Source organism: Pseudonaja textilis, chromosome 1, assembly GCF_049901715.1.
Source record: "Pseudonaja textilis isolate UNSWEBS1 chromosome 1, rPseTex1.2, whole genome shotgun sequence".
NCBI classification, from domain to species: domain Eukaryota; kingdom Metazoa; phylum Chordata; class Lepidosauria; order Squamata; family Elapidae; genus Pseudonaja; species Pseudonaja textilis.
Window position 1 is genome coordinate 70,814,450 of NC_141990.1, and position 16,253 is coordinate 70,830,702.

The window sequence follows — 16,253 nt, forward strand, 5'->3', positions numbered from 1 at the left end:
TTTAAGATTGCTTGGGGGCAAATAAAAAATTGTATTGGGAATTTCCAATTCCCTATACAGAAACCCGAAATAATTTCCCTGACAAATTAAATGTTATAAAATTCTGGTTAATGAAAGAAGAACCTTGAATGGCTTTTGGCTTTGATTTTACTAGCAGATAGTAATACTCCAACCTTTGCTGTGTCCTGCTTTGACTCCCAAGTCTACCTTGATGTAACATAATTTAAGAGTTCATCTTCCTATTTGATTCATAGCTCCTCCAACCCATTGGAGTCTCTTATTTCAGAGAGTTTTGAAAATCAAATTCAAAATCTCTCAAGTATCTCTACACCTGAACAAATTGTATTGACAGAGCTTAAAATGGACTAATAAAGAAAATTCTGCCTGGTGGAACATGATTGCTTGCATGGCTCTCCATTATGATGGGTCATAATGGATAATCAGCATTATCTCCCTTTATCTGATAAGTGAAAAAACATTCCAAATACCCTACACATATATACAAATGCACACACAATACACATAGAAATACACTGTGGTCAAAATCTCTGGTAAAAACTTTAGTAGATGGCTTACCAGTCAGATAATGGGCAGCTTGTTAACACACTGACAATAATCAATTTAAGAAGCAGGCTTCAGTTCAACCATCTGAATTTTTAATTTCACCAGGGAATATATTGCAAATTAAGTATCTGTCATACAGTCCATTTGGAACCACAATTCAGTTTACCAAAATAGAAAGTAATTTTCTCTTAGTAACTCAATATGATTGCACATAATGAGAAAAAGACAAGCACAGCAACAAGCACAAGCACATTCACCAAGGACAATATGTCAAATATTCCTACATTTGGCAGTTCAATTTAATTAAAATCCAAATCCTAAATCCTATCCAAAAGTTTGGTTCTCCCAGGGTGTTAACCCTCACCTCCTCCTCCTCCTTTTTATCATAAGAAAATAATTTTAAAATGTTTTGCAGCAAAGAAAACTATTCCAAAATGTCATGTATAAAATTATATGATTATTTATTGGTTGTATTATACCTTCCTGAGAGGTAATTTGGCTTAAAATTAAATCCAAATGTAATTAATACAAAACCAACTTTCCACTTAATGCATGATCCTGAGTTGAACCCTGCTGGTCTACATAAAAAAAATAAGCAATTATAAAATGAAATGACCTTGAGATTAAGCTTTATATTAATATAGATTATTTTAATTACTGTGTAAGAATAAGGATTATAAACAATTTGGACAATACTTCAACTGTCCTTGAAAAACTAGTTCCTGCGAAAATTTCAAATCTGAGAAAATTTCAAAAATAGCTTGCCAAACAGTTTATCTGTTTCCTGAGAGAGAAAAAGATCCTAAAACTCCCCTTGAACTAATTTCTCCAAAAATAACTCTTTTTCTAGGTTTTCTGCTATAGATGTTCAGTATTCATTTTCTCTTCTCCATTACAAAGACAAATTCCCTTCTCTTTATACCCTCAGAAGGTACTCAGGAGATACATTACCGTTCTTACATAACAGCACCTCTGAAAAGGGTATTTGTTCTTCTGTAGTCCTTTGCAAATTGTTCTACTTCCTGTATATGAGTTCACTCTTTGTCATAGAAGTGCCTCTGCTACCAAACTTTGTTAACTTTGCCTTGGAATCCTGAAGGGTTTGGAAAAGAGTTGAGAACTTCCCTTCACCCCTGTCAGCCTTCAAGATCTACTGCTACGCATCTTTCTCAGTATTCTCCATCCTTCGGCTGTCATTAGTAACGGGGGGAGGGGGAATTGGAGGGGAAGAAAGCTGGAGGTGTTACATTCCTATGCTGTAAATGGGAAGGAGAAGGGGAAGTATAAATTCCTGTTCTTAAGTTTCTATTTCCTTGCCTAGCTTTTTCTTTCCTTTGCGTAACTGCAAAATTTTATCAAAATATGTCAAGGTCAACGGACAGAGGCCTCATCACCACCTGAAGATGCCCACATAATCATATTCAGAACTTTTAATTGGAAGAGTCTTTTGGACTTTGGGGGTGGGAACAATTCCATCCCTTTATATGTGATCTGTGTGCCAAATTCTTTAGATTCAGAATTCAACCTGTAGCTTCCACTTTGATTTTCAGTAAAAGAAAAAACTTTGCTCTAACCTATGGAGTCTGAGTATTTCTTTCTTGGATTTTGAATGGAGCACAGACTGACAATCCCATAATTTCACAATTTTAATCATCTCTGTTCAAGAGGAGCCAACAATTGCATACAGCACCAGCCTGTTAAGTAGTAAAATTTAAGGAGTAAAGCTTTCATCTTACCTATTTAACTTGAAAACTCAAATAATATTGAGACAGCTATTTTTCTCAAGGCAGGATCACTAAATCTTGGATTTGATCCATTGAGCATTAAATGAATTTTCTGTCCAGGTCCTGTCTTTGTCTAGAATTACAGGCCTTGGTCCTGCTTGTATTGGTGCCTTATATCAGAGACACCTGTCACAATGGAGCGCAACAAATCCATATCTTCATAATACCTTTTGTAATTTTGACTGTTGTAGTCTTCTCTCTGGTCTTTTGTCAGCCTTCAAGCTTTGATTTTATATCAAAATATTTCTGCATAATAAAATACAATTTTTATATGTTTCATGATTTGCATGAGATCAAAATGATTCCATACTGCTTTTATCTTTTGCTTTGAATCCAAAATGGAATTTGATTTGTGAGTTGCTTCCTTATCAACTTCCATGAATTTCCCCATGATTTTTCAAAGCTACTTCACATATATCCATTTTTTTGCTTATTAAGTAGTGCAAGTGCATAAAATATTTGTTACAAAACATTTTATTTTGTAATCAGTTACAAAACATTTATTTTTGTTGAGTCTTATGCCTACAACTTCTAGAATTTCTCCAAGAGACCACATCCTTTTTTTTTAAATAAAGTTTTATTTGGGTTTTCACATACACAAAATACAAATAAAACATCTTTTTTGAAAATAGCTGGTCCTGGGTTGAACTTCTTTATACAGACACAAACTCAATTTCATGCTCATTTTTGTCTTCCATTCCATATCTTACACTATTCTACATTTTCTATATAGTTTTTCCCCTCTTTTAATTTTCTCTATTTTATTTTGATTATCTCATCTCAATTCAAATCACTATATTTATACTTTTGTCTGTTCTGTTTCAATTTCATATTAACTTTTCTCATTAAACAAATTTTCTCCTGTAGTTATTAATTGGAGTATGACACCTTTATATCTTTTAATTATATCCATTCAACTCTTATTTAAACTTCAACATATACTTTAAGGTTATGGCCTAATATAATACATAATACATAACTTCCAATTGAATTCTGCTTGGTACATTCTTATAATACACACTATATTCTTTTAAAAAAAGAATTATAAATATATGTAATTATAAACCCTCATTCCATTCCAATTCAGTTCTATCATTAATAATCATTAAAATCTTAATATCTTTAACATTTCTTTTCAATTAAATATCATACTTCCTTAAAGACACATAATCTCCATAATTAATTTTCCTTTATTTCTCTTCATATATGTTTTGTAAATCATTAAATATTCATTTTGTTACATTTATTTATTGACAAACATTCCACTAAGTTACGATAGTTATTTTATCAAACTTTTTAATCATACATTGTTTCATATTTTCTGGAATTATTTCTATTTCTAATATAACAATACTATCTTATGTACCTTTGCAGAATCCCTTTTTTCCATTAGATTTTCACCCATTATCTCTAAATAGGCCCTGTTTCTCTATATTTGTTTCTGTCCTTTATAACTTCTTTTCCTTTCTTTCTTCCTTCTCTTCTTCTCCCTCTCCTTTTTACCCCCTTGTCTCTCTACTTCTTATTCTCTCTTCTGCATTTCCCTCTTCTGTTGCTTTCTAATTTTATACTTATTTTTTGCTCTATTCTTTTTTGGGGGTTGTTTCTTTTTACACTTTCTCTTCTTGGGGTTTTACTATTTTGTTGCAATGTTTCAGTTAAGATGTATCTTTTGGAAGTCTTGTTGAGATTTTGCTGTAAATTCTTTTTACTTCCAGGCAGTCTCCTCCCTTCCAGATCCTGCCCTTTTATTCTTTTTCTCTCCTTTCCTGTTTTCAAAAGCTTTTAATTATCCAGAAATCTTTATTATCCCTTTGACTTTTTATTAATCCCATTATCCCTTTGACTTTTTTTATTTTCAGCATTAAATGCCTATTAATGTCAAAGTGGATTTTTTTCCAATTTCTTGCTTAAGTCTCTTAGCTGTCAGTATAGGAAGAGGAGAAAAAACCCCAAATCCTTTCCCTTTTCTCTCTCTTTCACAGCTTAGAAATTTTCTTAGGGAACAATGCTTTGGGTTTTTTTAATAGTTTCAATTCCAGGGTACCTTATTTGTTGCTTTTGCTGTTTGACCCGGTGAACCAAAACTTTCTCTTCTTATCTTCCTCCTGCAAATTCTTTTCCGGTCGAGTTCTTCTTTGTGGTGGCCATTTCTGACCACTGCTGCAACCACCTTCGGGAAAGGGAATAATGGCCAGCTGGGGAGGAGAGATGCGGCTCTCCTCAACCCTGCAAGCAATCTCCCCCTTCTTCACCACCTCTATGGGGTGGCTTAGCCCCAAAACTAGCCGGCTTGGGGTGCTCCAGCAGTGAGCACAGATCGAAACCGCACAGAGACACCATTTCAGTCTGTCGCCGAAAAAGCTCAAACCCCCAAAGACCACATCCTTATATCTTTATCCCAAACCCACTATTTCCATGGAATTTGATCAAACTCAACATTTTAATATAGCAAAATACTCAATATTTTCCCCATTGTTACCTTCACCTCCATTTCCATCGTCCATCACTTTTCTCTCCCTAATGTCCTTGTGTAGACTACAAGTGTCTTTACACTTGATATCACAGAAGCACAATTAATATATTATGTATCTGTAATTCAGAGGTGGTATTCAGCAGGTTCTGACCAGTTCTGGACAACCAGTAGCAGAAATTTTGAGTAGTTCGGAGAACCGTCAAATACCACCTCCTGACTGGCCCTGCCCCCATCTATTCTCTGCCTCCCGAGTCCCAGCTGATCAGATGGGTCATCTTTGGTTGCCCTGCACAGGAGAACAGAGCTGGAAAGCAGGTTAGTGGGGTGGGGAGGGAATGGGATTTTGTAGTAACCTTCCCCCACCACGTCCCCAAACCACACCACAGAACCAGTAGTAAAAAGAATTGAATTCCACCACTGCTGTAATTCCTGCACTAAGAATATTTCTCAATCAACCCAAAAATGTAAAAGGGCAGCAAATTTTTGGCCATGCTCAATAATCTTTATTACCATCTCAGGCCTGTATCAAAATTATAACAAAAATATAAGAGATTTTACATAAAATCAGTGCAAAATACAATACTGTGGAATAATAGCAACCCCTTTATATCTTCACATTGTGTTGTGGTTTGCTGGCAGCAGGTATGGATGGCTGAGGTCTCGGAGAGCAAGGACTCAGATGAGGAGCCTTCGTGTGATGCAGGGATGGGGCCAAGGCCATCAGGGAGTGGAATGCTGCCTTCAGAAATTGTGGAGGTTGGCATTAGTGATGAAGAGGTCCACGAGGAGCCTGTGCCCAGTGCGCGTGCATGCAGGCCTGCTCGAAGAAAAGAGCAACTGCAGCAGCATGGGTGACTCAGGAGTAAGGCTGCAAGGTAATGGCCGCTCCCTTAAGAGATAAAAGCCAGCTGAGAAACCGGAGTTCTTTGCAGGAAGCAAAGAAGTTTTTGCACTCAAGCCTTGTGGACATTCGGAGTATCTTGGTTGGTGTTTGGAGACTCTTTGTGTTTGAAATAGTAACTTTAGTAACTTTACCTAGTATTCTTGGCAGCCTTTCCAACCTTGGCAAGGCTCGTTCTTATTAGAAACAATTAGTTTGAAATGACCTTTTAACCGTGAAGGAACGGAATTTGTAAAGAATCATTCAAAGGTTTTGCTGTTCCCTCTATTTTGTGTTTGTTTCCTTGGAACAAGGTTTGGGTCAGAACCCTTCCCTTGAAACATAGTGATGACAGACAGGCTGACTACCAAAAAAAAATTTGTAACTCTCTACATCATTTCAGTCTTTATGTGCAAGGATAATCATCTAGAATATCTGATACTTTTCTTTTCTTTCCTCAATAATGGCGGTACCAATTTTCCTATCAAAGAGGCAGTACAGAAAGAAATAGGCCAATGCTTCAATCATACATGATCCATTTAAGTTACTTCTTGAGTGGAGTGGAGGGAAAACCTCTGAAGGGACGATATTAAAACAGGACAGGCTAAACACTTCCAAAACTTAGGGAGAAATAAGCTGAAATATCACACTATCTGCAGAATGTGTAATCCAATTCTGAGTATAACATTTGAGGTAGCCTATTTCAATATCCCTGCATCGTGATATCAATAAGCCTCTGCTGCAGCATCTCCCATGCTTGTTAGCCATTCCTATAAGCCTTCAGAGAGAAAGCCCACTCTGCAACAAGTTTTGCTCTACTTTGTTTCCAGGATGTTTCCAAGGGATGCACCAAAGTCCAAAATTCAGTTGTAACCCAAAAGTAACTATCCTTGTTTTAGCCTTGGATGCAGTCTTTATTAAATCTATCTATAAATCCAGTGTTGTGGGAGGCTGGAGCTTTCTTATTCTTATTTGAGTATCCTTTAGCCTTGGAGAAAGAATACAACAGAAATCTAAGAACATTGTAATGGCCTTTTGGTCTCAGGGGATACATCTCTCATGACATCAAGGAATATGGGGAGACAATCCAGGAGATTTCGCCATTATATTCCCTGCAGAGCCAAAAGCTTTTTGTTTCAGTTGCAAGTGAGTGTCTCATTTATTGGTTTGTTTGTTTATGTTTAAACGATGTTTTGATAGTAGCAAGTTTATAGAAAGTAGCAAGTTATAGAATGATCATAGAAAGATATAAATTATTAATTGAGAATATGGGTTCCCTGAGGTTATACTGTAGATTTGGACATCTGGACAAGAAACACCAGTTAGGATCAGTTCATTACTTATAAGAGGAGTGCCCTTTCAATTGTGGTTCCTAATTTTACCTCTTATTTCAGTCCCACCTCTTTCACTTGAGTTTCATGACACATAAAGCAACGGCTAATTATTTGTTTTTCCTTACACACAAAAGATAGTAGCAATTGTTTGTGGTTACTTGTTTGCGATTCTCTCTTTTGAGCCTGTTTGTGTGCAGTTACTCAAAAAGTGGAACACAAGAACAGAAGCCTTGTGAAAGCTCATGCTATACCCTCAAGCATTTCAGATCATTTTCCGTGTCTTGTCCACCTTTATAATGGAAAGATCAATATCAACAAATTCATTTGCCACCACCTTTTAACAACATCTACCATTGAAAGCCAGCTCAGCAGACTAATTAGTGGGCTTGGATCTAAGTTCTGCTCCATAAGGCCTTTTCCCATGAAATCTCTCAGTTACACAGGTAAGAGGGAAGTGATGCTATTGTTCATTATTCACATTAATTATTCAAGCGTCAACTTTGCCTTCTGCACACAAGTCTGGAAATTTTGTAATAAAGAGAAACCAATATTCATACAAAATGATTTTTCCCCTAAGCCACATAAAAGATTTGTGAATTCTTTCTACTCACCCTTATGATGTCCCATGGTGTTGGCTTCAGTTGTTTATTGGCAAATAGCAGATATTAATGATCTATTTTCACAGTTTATACAGAGATTAACAAAAGCTGTTCTTTCTATCAGACACTTTAAGACAAGCCTGCATATCATGCCGATTAAAAGGCAGATCACAGATAACCAGTCTTGCTTTATCTAACATCCCTGACTCAGCTACTCTCTCTCTTTCTCATCTCCATCAATGAAGTCCTACATAAGTAGCAAAAAAAAATCAATATTGATCAAATTTCTCACACAACCCCACAAGGCTGGCTAATACAGGGAAGGATCTGGCAAATCACAGATCACGAAGGCTCATTTCAAAACACAGCAGAACTACCAAGTGGTCCATCTAGGTCCATGATGGCAAACCTATGGCATGTGTGCACAAGTTGCATGCAGAGCCATTTGTTCTGGCACGCGAGCCACAGACAAACTTACCTCACTGCACATGTGTGCACCTCACAGCTGATTTTTTGGCTGGTTTGAGGCCTTTTTCAGCCTCCCAGAGGCTTGGAAAAAGCCTCTGCAAGGCTTTTCAGGACACATTATAGGACCATTTTGTCACTTCCAGTATTACAGGAAGTAACACTTCCGGTATTACAGGAAGTGATGAAACAGGCCTATAATTCATCCTGAAAAGCCTTTCCTCTGGGAGGCCAAAAAGGTCTCAAACCAAGCCAAAAAATCAGCTGTGAAGCGCAGTGCAGGTAAGGGGGTGGCAGGGAGGAATTGCACGTGAATGCACAGGGGGCATGGGGATGGGGGCACACAATGCATTCTGGGTGCTGGCATGCAAGTGCGTACAGGCTGGTGCATGCGCAATTTTTGGTACAGGAGCCCAAAAAAGTTAGCCACCACTCATCTAGGTTGATAAGATGAACTCTGAAATCAGCACAGATAATTTTACAGCCTTCATCTGGAGAGAATATTCACATTTTGCCTGGGTTATTTTATCATAAATGGCCTTCCAGAAGCTAAACCAAAATCCTCAGTAAAGCATTTTCTTTTTATAATGCATTTAATTTTTCACATGTAGGTTTTTAATCTGCTTTTGAATATCTTACATATTTCAGTATAGTTGTAATATGCTGCTCTTTCTAGATTTCTGTTTTTTTTATTTTAAATTCTAAGAATATTTCAAAGTGTTCTGATTTTTTGCTGTTGGCTGCTGAAGGTCTGGAGTACATGTTTAATATACAAATGGAAAAAGAAGGTTTTTAAATAGAATAAAAACATAATAATCATAGATTCTCCTATTGGTAAGAAACATATAATTTTTTCAGCTTCATGTAAATACCTCATATGAAAAAGGTATGTTGCTTAAAAAGAACACCTAGCACTGAAAGTTTAAAAAATGGTTCTGTTACTTCTTCCCAACCATAATGAATTCCTGCTTGTAAGATGACATATAGAAGTGAGAAAATACAGGTCCCACAGAAAATGATGTCGATCACCACCTCCAACCTGCACATTTAATGTACAACAAAAGCCTGTTCTAGAACACTCTATTTTCTCAGTTTCAGTCTTATACGAACTTATTTGGGAACAAATATTTACTAAATATGATAGAATTAACTTCTACCTTAGAATGAAGTAGATCAGACTGTTAATTGCTCATTGGAATATGACTATTCAACCAAGTGATATTTTGTTATGAAACTATCCAAACAAACTAATTATTAATCAGATAACATGATGGAGATTTCATAAAGTATCTGTCTAACTTAGAGACTTTTTGGCACATTTTCCACTGACGATACAAAGGACCCTATTGACAGAGACTTTTTAATTCCAGAGGAACAGTGTAGGCATTATCATCAAAATGAAAGCCTTTTGACTCTTGAGGGAACTATGAATGAAACTGAAAGAACAGCACAGAAAAGAAGCTTAAAATGAGCTGTACAGACTCCACTCTTTGAAGGATTCTTCACTCCATAAGCATAGTTCGCATGACTACCCAAACAGGAAGATATAAAAACTCAAATGTTTCAGGACATTTTCAAAAGATATTGGCTACAATTTGTGATAGCTGTGTCAAAGGGGTTCTTTTTAATAAAAATATAATTATGTTTTCCAAATTAGCATAACATATGGTTATTTCTGCTTCCTGCACTGAGATACACTAAATAAATGTTCAGGATCCATAAAAGAAGAAATTTTAATCTAAGGATTAAAGCTGCAGAATTGAGTGTAAATCTAAGGTTAGAATGCCCTCTGTTGGATTGAGACAATACTACCAACAGAAATAATCTGTAGTCCTCAATCTAATTTTGTAGGGTGTTTAGCCCAGTTTTATCCAATGGAGGAAGCCCAGTGAGTCAAAACACACTGTAGGTAGGAAAGAGGAAAAAAATATCTTCCTTGCTAGCTTAAGGCAAGGGATGTATGTCTTCTACGAGGAAATAATTCATATCTAATGTTTGGAATTCGTACCCATCATATCGAAATTCTAGAATGTTTACAAGGTTTGTCACTAACTGAAAAGTAAGATAGCCACTCAGTCAATAAAGCTGTATTTCAACACTGAAACTATTGTACCTTTTTTTTTTTTTTTGAGACAGAGGGAGAGATAAGAAGAAAAAAACAACCTATTCTCATAATTTTTGCTGATCAACAGTCAGTACTGTAGATGGAGACAATCATCTACAAAAGATCAAAAAGAGTTCCTAGTTTATCCACAATGGGTCAAGGGCCTGTCCTCCATTATTCCACAGTACAGAAACACATGACAATGATGGATTTAAATCAGAGGGGGTGTTCAGCAGGTTTTGACCAGTTCTGGAGAACCGGTAGTGGAAATTTTGAGTAGTTCAGAGAACCACCTCTGACTAGCCCCATCCCATCTATTTTCTGCCCCCTGAGTCCCAGCTGATCGGCTGGGTCTTTTTCTGTTGTCCTGCACGGGAAAACGGAGCTGGAAAGCAGGCTAGTGTGGTGGGGAGGGAATGGGGATTTTGCAGTAACCTTCCCCCGGAGTGGGGTGGGAATGGAGTTTTTACAATATCCTTCCCCTGCCGCCCCCACAAAGCCACACCACGCCCACAAAGCCACGCCCACAGAACCGGTAATAAAAATGTTTGAATCCCACCACTGATTTAAGTTAAAGAAAGGCAGATTCTTATTGAATGTTGGAAAAAAGAACTTTGTGGCAGTAAAAGTAGATTGATCATTCAGAAAGGTTGTGGGTCTCTTTCACTGAAACACGTTCAAATGGAAATAGGGAACCAAATTTTATGGCTTACAATGGACCCTTCCAATTTTTATTCTATGGTCTGAGTCTAAAATTTAAAAAAAGAATATATCTATCAGGAACAGAAAAAACAGCACTATTTTACAGCAACCCCTTTCAGAAAATTCTATTCAAAACTGATGAAAAATCCTATTCTATTTTTTTGTGATAAACATACTGCTTTGTAGCAGGATCCAATCTGTGTCAATCACCAGGACCAGAGGTTTAGTTTTCTGAGCTTTTGGACTCCTGCTCACATGTGAGAGAAGTTCCCTGAAATTTTGGACTCCAGCATGAAACCAAAAGCTCAGAAGACTAAACCTCTGGTTCTGATGACTGCAACATTATCCTGGGACACATATATTTGCCTTCATTTGTGATACTGCTTTGTAATTTAATTTTTATCCCTTACAACTACTAGACAATAGGAAAAAAAATGATCTCATCAAGGCAATCAATTAGCACATATTTAGTATCTAAAACAAATACAAGAACTCCTTATCTTAAAAAAGCAAAGGACAATATAAATCAATTCTTGATTACCTCACCAAGGAATTTAACATGATCAGTAGAGCTGGCCTCTGCAAGATCAAGGTCCTAGTCAACTGCATTGTGTACTTTCACATTCAGGTCAAATGTCTTTCCAAGTAAAGGATAGATTCAAACTGTATTATACCATTTAAACAGTTTTTAATGGGCATATTTTTGTTCGAAGGCCAGAATTTGTCCCTGTGTTCCAGATAAATATTATTGACATGACAAAAGAGATATAATTATAAGCCGGATCCTATGGCAAAAGTACATAGGCTACATCTGAAATGGTATATGTATATTTTCCTCAAGGCCAACTGACTTATTTAGCTTGACCCAAGATGAAAGTTGATTAATCAGATCCATGACTCATATCTTGCATTTTCTTTTTCCTTAAACAAATAGTTTCATGACTGTTATGAAGACAACGGAAGTGGATAGATAGGGGAAAGGATTTTAGTTCCCTTTAGTGTGCTACTTCCCCCATTTAAATCACAGCTCTCTCCAAGTTGAAGTCAGCTTTAGAGAAGAAAAGATACAGATAGCAAAAATACTTTGCGGCATATCTAAATTCTTGATTCCCCTCTGAATGGCAGTAAAGCTAATTGTCTGCCTTACAATTCTTATTATGTCCTTAGCCAATTGTTTTTATTCTTATTGCCAATTTAAGTAAGAAAAAGATCGAAAGGTTCAGTTATTAGAATGAACAAATTCGTCCCAGCCAGTTTTTCATGCATCTTGATTTTTATGAGTTGGCTGCATTGAATTCAGAAAGACATAAATGCATAAATTAATTCTGATCTGGGGGGTGGAGGGGAATAATATGATCCCTGAACCATATAAGAGGAAGAGGGGAGAAGAAAGAGGAGGAAGAGGATGTCAAAGAAAGCTTCTCGCTCTTTAAGCTTTCAACTACCTGGCATAAAAGTGGCTCTCCTTATGGTTCACATACATTCCCTGGTACCAATTACTCATGATCATTTTCTCATAAAAGGGAACGGGGGAGGCATAGGAATCGCTACAACGGACTTATTCCTGGATGAATAGGTGCAGAATACAATGGCTGTTTTGTTGGGATGTACAAAACATTTCCTTTCCTAAGGTCGTCCCTTGATCTCTGCCAGGATCCTATAAAATACTCTTTAAAAATCCTGTAAATGCTGCAATCCAACAGGTGGAACACTTCCAGCGGCAACCTCTGGGTCTTGGCTGCCTGAAGCCACAGTAACTGTTAAGAGACCCGCAAGAAAAGAAGTCAGCCTTGTCTATATTGCCTCCAACATCCTGTCTGTCTCCTGTGGTTCGCAGCAGACAAGGTTGTAGTTGGTGTCAGGCGGAGGAGTCCCCGGAGGAGAACGATTACGGAAAGTTTCCGAGGCAAAGTAAAGTTCTCCAAGGTATTCTTCTAACCTCCGTTAACTACGAAGACAGGGATTTCGCTTGCAGCTGTTCACACAGCCCCACCAGGAGAAACAGAGGCGGCGCTGCGCCCACGGGAGGCGTTAGCAGAGGGTCCGGGAAGGCAGCGGGGTCGCCGGGCCAGGAGGCGATTTTGTTTCCCACGCACCCCTGGGCGTGGCTCAGGGGAAGGGGAAGCGAGGCAAGGGCGCGACTGCTGCCAACCTGGTTCCCCTCTCAGCCCAGGAAATCCCACGTCCTCACCTGGGTTAAATCAGCCCCCGTCCTGCCCGAGCTGGGGCGCGCTGGAAGTTCTTTCCGGCCCCGCAGATGTTGTGCAGCTGGCGCGCTCCCGCCATCCCAGGCTCGGCCGCCGCCTCTTCCCCGCCCCTGGACAACCACTCGCATCCGCCGGAGCCGACGGGAAGGCCCAGGGCGGCAGCCAAAGGCTGGGTGGAGGCCGCGCCATCCCAATCTGTCTCCGCCAAGGCTGGAGAGGAAGAGCGCTTTCTGCTCGCAGCTGCTCCCCGAGCTTTCTCTCCCGGGGATTTCTGGGGTTTTAAGTAACTGCGCCGTTAGTAAGGCGACTTGCTCCTGTTGAGTTTCTGGCTGCCCTGGGACTGAGGATTCATTCTGGGGCTCAGCATCAGAGATTACTATTTGGTACATCATCACAGGTAGCAGTTCCTCGTAGATTTCAATCAAGGTTCTGGAACCTGCTTTCTAAGGCCTGGACTAAGACTCTGAGCATGTAAAGAAAAGGAATACTTTTCATTATATGGCCGGAGTATGTGCTTTCTTCACCATAGTGTTATTCAATTGAAACTACTATTCTGAGAAAGAGGGGTGGGTGGGTTTGTTTTTTGTTTTTCTTACAAAGTACAACTAAAAGGTTCTTCATATCTGCCCTAGACTCTGTCGGCATCTCCTCAAAGGAAGCACACATCATAGACTGGAAATCCCTGATCTAAATATTTCTGAGAAAAGCAGTAATGGGCATTGACTGTGAAGTTTTGTAACAGGATTTTGAGGAGGGTACTAGAGATTCTAAAGTAGGAGTAGTCAGCCTTTTTATACCTACTGCCCACTTTTGTATCTCTGTTAGTAGTAAAATTTTCTCTAACCACCCACCACAGTAATGGTGATTTATAAAGTAGGGGAATGCGTACTAGTGGGTGGTGGGGACCAGGTTGACTACCACTGTTCTATAGGAAGTGTTCAGCCTTTATTTTAGTGATACAAAATATTCTAAAACGCTCCATAAACATTCTGTCACTAGTTCTGTAAGACTGCCGTTGCATGAACATAGTTATACATCCTCTATTTCTATTACATTTTCATTTCAGGTCTAGAGTCTTGCATTTAGAATTATTATTATATCCATATTGCAAATATAAGGACTTGTTGAGGCAGCTGCGGGGACAAAAAATATTGCAGATTAAAAGGATTAAAACTAATGCTACTCTAAAAATCTATAATCTATATTGAAGTCTTGATTGATGGTTGACTTCCAGCTTGCAGTTGGAAATCAACAGCCAAAGGGGCAGCTACTTGGTGCTCCCATGATGCACAGCCATAAAGGAAGTGACAATAGGTTGCTGACACGCACACTTGTAGTTAGCATGGCATGCAGAAACATCGTCTCAAGCTAATGTGAGACAGTGCCTTGGATCCTAAAGCCCTCTTGGTGGGAGCTTCTTCTCAGTTCAGTCCCATTATCAGGATACATGTCCTCTGGTGTCTGTTTCTTGACTGCAGCCCTCGAATTGGAGCAGGGATGTCCAACTTGATTTCATTGACAGACTCATCAGAGTTGTGTTTGACCTCAGGGGGCTGGGGTGAGCGTGGGAAGCTCAGCTTCACTCGTGTCAGGGATGCCTGTGGTGGCCCAAACACTCTATCAGCAAAAATGAGTTCCCAAGCTCCATTTTCAGTTGCAACGGCCTCCTCTAACCCTCTGCCAGTGAAAACAGAGCTCCATTTTCGCTGGCAGAGACACTGTAGGTCGGTCCTTTGCTATTTCCAGGGAAGCCCTGCGGGCCAGATCTAAACACCCTGTGGGCCTTGAGTTTGACACCCATGAATAAGAGCAGTGGTCGCCAACCAGTGGGTCGGGGGACCACTGGTGGTCCACAAGAAAATTTTGGTGGTTTACAGAGAAATGTCACCTCCAAAGCACCCCCCAAAGCAATTAATCCAGGCTTCATGGGAACACAAGGCTGTGCCACCCACATGGCCCGCAGGAACACAAGGCTTGTGTCACTTGCATTGCAAACAACACAAGATAGTGAGGGGAGGGGGGGAACTTGAGTCTTTGGGACCCCGCAAGGCATCCTGCTCCAAGAGGCTGCGCTGATGCAACAAGTCTCACAAAGACTCATTTCTGGCGAAGTTTGGGGGAGAGAAAGAAAGACTTCTGCTGCTTTTCTTGCATGAAGCCAAAAGTCTCTGTTTCTCACCCGAGAATGGAGCTGGTATCCTCCGATCCCAAATAAAGAATGATCGATCAGTAGGAAAATGGGGTAGTGAATTTTCCTGCGGACCTCTTTGGGGAATTTCCCAGGGTCTCTGCGGGATTTAAAATTATGAATTTGGTGGTTCCTGATGTCCAAAAGCTTGGAGACCCCTGAATTAGAGGATATTTTGAATCAAAGTTGGTATGCAGAAAGCATCAAAAGGGGAAGAAATTAGAAGGAGAGAGGAATCAATGGAGCTGAACAGAAGAAAGGTTCCTTAGGATCACATATTACAGAAGTTCCACAAATTAAAAAGCTTAGGCAAGTAATACCAGTTTTAGTAACTCAAACCTATATAGTCAATCACTCCTCTGGTGATTCTACTTCCAGATGGCTGGTTTCCTGTTGCAGGAAGCCCTGGATTTAGAGTGGAATTGCTGAGACGGGCAAGGCTCTTTCTCATCCTCCTCAAAATACGGCTGAAGCTTGCTGACTTCCCATTGCCATTAGCAGCCGGAAACCGCCAGTCTGTTCTCCACTGATCAGATGCTCAAGTTGATCAACAGCCTGCTGAGGAATAGATCTCTAGATGTCCATTGCAAAGGCTAGCTAGAAACCAGCCAGTCCCTCAATTCTGCAGACCACAGCAGAGGCCGGATGTATTTTATTCTATGGTGGCCTATAACTGGTTTCTTATCAGGACATCATTTTCTAATGACGTAATGGTACCATAGAAGACTTTGGGTAAGATTGCTGTAACGATCTCACTCGCTTTATATATCAATAGTGTTCATTTGCAATTATTAATTGCTAACAATAGATTGCCTGCAGGAGGAAAGCAAAATGAAGAAGAAATGAAAAAGAGGGGGTTGAATTTCAAGCTGCCATGCGAGCTAAGCTCACACATCATACAAAGCCATGATTTGTTAAGCACATTGTCATTGTCTGGGGTCACACAGGCT

General features: G+C 39.2%; 1 protein-coding gene across 3 annotated transcripts in view; it reads right to left on the bottom strand.

The window, feature by feature from the left end:
- DISC1 (DISC1 scaffold protein) overlaps positions 1–13,223 on the bottom strand; it is a 145,858-nt gene extending 132,635 nt beyond the window's left edge. For all 3 annotated transcript variants that reach the window (XM_026705192.2, XM_087937601.1, XM_087937609.1), the window contains exon 1: positions 13,100–13,223. The gene's annotated coding sequence lies outside the window, so the exon portion shown is untranslated. The remainder of the gene's footprint in view (positions 1–13,099) is intronic.
- Positions 13,224–16,253: the final 3,030 nt, after the last annotated feature.